The following is a 6813-nucleotide window of genomic DNA, read 5'->3' on the forward strand; positions in this document are numbered from 1 at the left end:
ACACACACACACACACACACACACACACACACACACACACACACACACACACACACACACACACACAGTAGTTAAGAATGCTACCATCTTCTCTGGCGATGACACAAGCCATATGGCCATTCATTATTCTAACCTCCATAATTTCAAGCTTTTTACCTCCTCCTGAAAACATAAAAAAGAGATAGAAAATATAAAAAATATCTATTTAGCTATCACTTAAGATTATTCTGAGAATGAAATGGGTCACAGAAAAGCTTTAAAGACATCAAGAAGCATCTTAGCTCTATTACCCTCCTCTCCACCTGCAAGCATTTAGAATTGAATTCCTAATGGTGTTCTGGTTTGAAATTTGACTATATCTTTTCATAGAATAACTACCGAAAGCTATTTGCAGAGTCAAGGTAATGGGACTGAGGTTGAGACCAGCACTTAGAAGATTTAGTCATTTATGCAGAACTTTCTTGCAAAATGTATACTTTGAAATAATCCAAAGTTTATGAACAGAAACTAGAAATATCGCCTCTGTTATACAGTGATGATTACTGACTGAACTGGACGACCAGAGTCAACCAACAAACTGTCACGGTGTGCAGCATCCAGGAAGACGAAGATATAGAAGGATCAAGTAACAAACACTCAAATTTGAAAATAACTCCAAAAGCAGGCAGACACAGGTTGTAGTACACACAACTTATCATAACGGTGACCGGATAGCAACTGGCAGTGAAAGCACGACTAAAATAGCAAAGCAAACAAGAAGATTAATCAAACCAAGCTGGACACTAATGATTACAAATGATGAGCAAGCAACATAGACAAAAGAAACTGGGAACTGATGAAAAACATACTAAAAGTCTGTATAACAAACCTTAAGTCCATGAACTAAAACTAACAAATATAACTGTGACACCAACGAGAACCTTGAGCAATACAAAGTCTGTTCTGAGGACTGGTGGGGTGAAAAGTTAGTTGACTTAAATTAATAATTGAAACGAAACACAAACAATGTGATGAAAAAAAAAAATAGGGGCTCTCAGGCCCATACTGGATCTAAGACAGCTGAATAAGGCATTGGTGAAACACAGTTTCAGAATGCTTACAACCAGGAAACTCCTCGCGCATATTCGCAGAGGGGACTGGTTCATGTCGATGGATCTGAAGGATGCGTATTTTCAAATACAGATAGCGTCACGTCACAGGCGATACTTGAGATTCGCCTTCGAGGGCCAGACATACCAGTATACAGTCCACTTGTCCACGGCTCCTCGTACGTTTACGAGGTGCATGGACGCAGCGCTCGCTCCTCTCAGACTCAGAGGCTTGCGAGTGCTGAACTATTTGGACGACTGGCTGATTCTGGCTCAATCAGGATCAGAGCTCGTGGAACACGGGGCCATTTTACTCGATCACCTCGAGAAACTCGGTCTCAGTGTCAGCTGGACGAAGAGTTCGCTGAACCCCATTCAGACGATACTGTTTTTGGGTATAGTTCTGGACTCACGTACCATGACGGCGCGGCATTCAGCGCGCAGCGAGCTCTCTCCGCTGCGGCGCGACCTTCTCGCTCAGAGAATTTCAGAAGATGCTAGGTCTCATGGCCTCAGCATCTCCAGTTCTTCAGTTGGGCCTGCTCCGCATGCGCCCCCTGCAGTTCTGGCTGAAAGCGCGAGTACCGCGCGGAGCGTGGATATCCGGTCGGTTGCGTCTCAGGGTCAATCAGAGCTGTGTTACAGCCCTGAAACCCTGGACAGCGAAGAACTGGTACCAATCAGGTGTAAGCCTGGGGACTTCCTCGAGGGTGAAGATGGTGTCGACAGACGCCTCCACTTCGGGATGGGGAGCGCTGCTCGAGGGCAGACCGTCCTTTGGCCTGTGGTCAGAACGGGAAAAGCTCCAACATATCAACTGTCTGGAAATGCTAGCAGTGGAGAACGCGCTGACACGCTTTTGTCCCCGAATCAAAGGCCACCACGTCTTAGTCCGATCGGACAACATGTCTGGGGTGTCCTGCATAAATCGCCAGGGCGGTCTCAGGTCCCGAAACCTGTACAGGTTGGCAGAACGCCTCCTGGTTTGGGCTCAGCGCAACTTGCGCTCGCTGAGAGCAGTTCATGTGCCTGGGCTGCAGAATCTGGGTCCAGACAGGCTGTCCAGAGGCAAAGTTCCTACGGGCGAATGGTCTCTACACCCGCAGACAGTCCAGCTGTTGTGGGAGAGATTTGGCAGGGCGGAAGTGGACCTCTTCGCGTCCCACGAAAACGCTCACTGCCCCGCGTTCTTTTCCAAGAACGAAAGCGCGCTGTCACGGAGGTGGCCGTGCTGCCCGCTCTATGCTTTCCCCCCCGTCTCCCTACTTCCGCAGGTGGTAGAACGGGTGAGGGAAACGAGATGCTCAGTACTGCTTGTAGCACCACTTTGGAAGAACCAACCATGGTTTCCAGATTTGATGCAGCTAGCAGACACTGCCCCGTGGCCAGTGCCGCTGAGGAGGGATCTCCTCTCGCAGGCCAGGGGCTCGATTTGGCACCCTCAACCAGAGTTGTGGTCCCTCCATGTGTGGGCGCTCAACGGTTACCCGCTGATCTCTCAGTGGGAGTGCTAAATACCATCACTCAGGCTAGAGCTCTGTCGACACGACGGCTGTATGCCTCGAAGTGGTCGGTGTTCTCCAGCTGGTGCACAGCTCGGGGATGTTCACCCCTTAGTTGTGAGGTGACGGAGGTTCTCTCCTTCCTACAGGAGCTGTTGGATAAGGGCAGAGCCCCCTCCATGCTCAAAGTTTACGTGGCGGCTATCGCAGCATTTTCTTAGACAACGCTCGGTCAGTCCATAGGAAGGAACGATTTGGTCATCCGCTTCCTTAGAGGAGCTAGGAGACTGAATCCTCCCAGACCTCCATCAGTCCCTGTATGGGACCTCTCGATGGTTTTGGAGGCCATGAAAGGTTCCCCTTTCGAGCCTATCCGAACCATTAGCCTCAAGCATCTGTCGTTCAAGACAGTGTGCTTGTTGGCTCTCGCTTCAGTGAAGCGTGTGGGTGACCTGCACGCGCTCTCGGTGAGCCCGACGTGCTTGGAGTTTGGGCCTAATGACTCAAGGGTCATACTCAAACCTAGGCACGGTTATGTGCCAAAATCCCTTAACACGCCGTTTCGGGCTCAGGTTATTTCCCTGTCTGCTCTTTCGGTGTCAGGAGAGGATGGAGACTCGAGTCTTCTTTGCCCCATTAGGGCTTTAAGAGCTTATGTGTCTCGCTCCGCTGTCTTTAGACAGACTGAGCAGCTGTTTGTCTCGTTCAGTGGACGTTCCAAGGGAATGGCTGTTTCGAGACAGAGCCTGTCCAGATGGATAGTTGACGCCATAGAGTTAGCTTACGCTTCCAGGGACCTTCAGTGCCCACTGGGCGTCAGAGCACACTCCACAAGAGGCGTCGCCTCGTCGTTTGCGTGGTCTAGTGGGATCTCCTTACAGGATATATGTATGGCGGCAGGATGGGCCTCGCCGTCTACATTTATCAGGTTCTATAACCTGGAGGTTCCCGCCCTGCAAGCAGGGCTGCTGTCGGTATAGCCGAATCAGGGCCCTGATTGGAACTATGAGATCGCAAGCGCTATGCGCTGCCGACTGTTATATGGGCAGTACTGCGTAAGACCCGCGTTACCACATGGGTCAGGCCTTGCCTTGACTATGTGATGTTATATTGCCGCGCCTACGGACGCTGCTAGATATGGGACGGAGGGTCCCCCCCCTCCTGTTCTGGACTCTCTGTGAGTCCCTCTGGTCACTGTGCACTGTAAATCCTGGGCGTTGCTTCCAGCTTTATTGGTGTGTGATCCCTGCGCGCACGGCGCTTTACATGGGGTTCCCGTAGCGTCTTAGCTAAGACGCAGTACGAGAGAACTCTCGTAAGAGAAGGGCTAGGCCACACCCCTTTCGGCTCATTGGTCTGATGTTGCATCAGCCTGCGCTCGATAGGCTTGTGCAGTTGCCGCAGAGCAGCCAATGAGCGAGCGAGCCGTCTCGCCTATGGCTGCGTGCTGCTGCAAATGCGCTTTACAACCATTCAAAATTAAGGATAATTTTTTGCTTCAGTATTTTGTGAAAAGAGACTTTTCCCGTAGCGTCTTAGCTAAGATGCAGTACTCGTTCCCTCTTCTAGAGAGAACCGAGGTTACGTTAGTAACCGAGTAAGTTTTTATGTAAATGCAATTAATTTGAAAAGTGTGCTCTGAAAAAATATTTGATTTTCTAATACAACATTTACTTTTAGAAATTACAGCAGATATTATATTAAATTGCCACCATACAAACATTTGTCCATACAAAAGAACTCACTTTCTGGTTGCCATTTTTGTGACTCCAAAGCATCAGGTGAATAAAACAAAATACTGTTACAAAAAAAAAAATCAAGAGAATGAATTCAGTTTTGACAAGAAACAACACTTTCCTTTCCCATGAATGTTCAAGTAATTTGTGGTGCACAGATGGCTCTGACCAATACAGATGAGAGGTGTCTTGGGTCAAGCTATGAATCCAATTTTTATTCTGTTGTAGTGTTAGTATTTCTTTGAACTAAGGTCAAGCAGTGCATGGAGGTTGTGGCTTTGTGAGAACACTTGTAGCAATTTTGTTCAGATTCAAAGGATATGTTCCAAAAAGTCAACATTTACTCATCCTCACAAAGGTTCTTCCTTCTGTGGAGCACAAAAGAAAATGTTTTAAAAAATACTCAAATATTCTGGTCACTCTGCCATACAATTACAATGATTTGGGACTGGAGCTTTCAAGTTAAAAAAACAACAACAAAGATCATAAAAGGTTACAAGAGGTCAACCAGATTTCAAAAGGTTTTGAAATTTGGACAGTTAAAATATAAAAGGACAGCAAGCTTTAGTGTTGTAGTGTGTGTTTGGTTTAAAAAAAGGCTTCAATTTCAGCCTTCCAAAGATATTTAGTAATATCATCCTTTCAAGCATGTTTATTGAACTTGTAATGGATGTGTACATAAAGATTGCTAAGAGTGTCTTGTCCTTACTCTCTAAAAGCTATATACAGGTCATAAAAACAAGGCACACTTGCCTTACAGCAGCCTTACAACAGAATTTTGCCTTTGTTTGTGCAAAATAAAATTCTGATCTCAAATGACTGTGTAAAGTCATATATTTAATAAACTCCAGCCTACTGTAGCTAAGAAAAAATGCTCTATTTGGCAAGTTGAAAACAAGATTAAAAGAGAAAGCTGAAAGTTAAGCACAAAGACACCCACGTTAAAACCTGTAAGTGATCTAGGAAAAACAAGATATGTTCTACTTTAAAAACATGTTGTTGCAGCAACATATAAACCTCTCCATTTTTGGTACAAAAGAGAGTCACTTTCCTTTACATCCTATTCCAATTAAATGGGATCAGGTTGTGACTTGAATAAGCAGATTTTGTACTACATACAATATACTAAATACTATATGAATCATAATATTTTACAATATATAACATAACATTATCAAGTGCCATGTCCAGATGAAAAGACAAGCAGAAATTAAGGCCCATACCCCACACTACTAGAAAAGTTTCACCTTCTTCCCAACTTTAAGGGCACATTTTGAGGAGACAAAATGTGAATCATTGAAGCTTGAGTGGAACATGCTTTTCTTAATACCTACCAATCAATATGAGGCCAGCCATCAAACCCGCCATGTAGCTGTTAAAATCTGCAATAAATACGGCAAACTTAGTTTTAGGTCACCAAGGACAAATAATCAAGCTACTGTATATACAGTACAAAGTCTTTGCAGCATCAAACTTATTTAAGTCTGATTCAGTGTACGTAGATTCCTGAACCGGTTTATTTCATCATCCATTGCTCCACAATATCACAACAGGAAATGCATCGTAACGTGTCTGTATAGTTGACATGAAGGTGCTCACTTCTGCCAAAAAAAGATGGATGGACAAAAAATGCAAATGAACCTCTTGTGCATTGGCCCCCTAGGCAGTCTCATGTTGCGTTCTGTACAATATGCCACATATTTTGTGTAATTTTTCAAGTAAGCTTTTGTAAAAGATTTCACTTAGATCTCAGAGGCACTGGGGGTGTCATGACAAAACAGTGGCAAATCTCTAGGAACCTTGACTACAGTCCTGCAGGCTTTCTTCTCACCCCCGACAGTTCTATCAGAAGTTGAAATCATAAATTGACATTTTATACTGCAGTTGTAATGCCCTGTGCTAATATAAGAGAATCAGTCTTTCAAAAGTTTGAAACGCTAAAGCCTGATGTGATGTGTCTTGCTGTGCATTCTTTGGTAAAGCTGTTTCTTTTTTGACGGCCCAGAGTGCTACATTACTAATGCTGGGCATCTTGCTGCTTATTATATTCTAGGTGGTTTTCAATGCCAGTAAGTCTGAAACATTTCCTATGAATCATAAAGCGAAATGGAAGGCAGACTGCATTACAGTTCACCACTCACTAAGTTGATTGATCAAATGGTCTGAAGATTGCAATTAATCGGTGTTCAAACACTTTTTGGTAAGGAAAAGAACAAAGAGTGTGCTTAATAATAATATTTGTACAATCAATTCTCTGCAAGACAATTAAGTGAACTCAAATGCAATTAAGTGAACTAGTGGTACAGTTCCACTCAGTTTGTGCTTAATTGAGGGTCATTAGATACAATAGAAAAGTATTGAAGAACATGAAGATGATCGTTTTACTGTCAGTGTTCTTTCAATTAACCAGCAAATTACACTGAACGAATTACATAAAATTGTCGCTGATATTAAAAAAAAAAAAATATAATAATAAAAACAATGTTG

This window comes from Carassius carassius, chromosome 4 (assembly GCF_963082965.1).
Source record: "Carassius carassius chromosome 4, fCarCar2.1, whole genome shotgun sequence".
Taxonomy (NCBI): domain Eukaryota; kingdom Metazoa; phylum Chordata; class Actinopteri; order Cypriniformes; family Cyprinidae; genus Carassius; species Carassius carassius.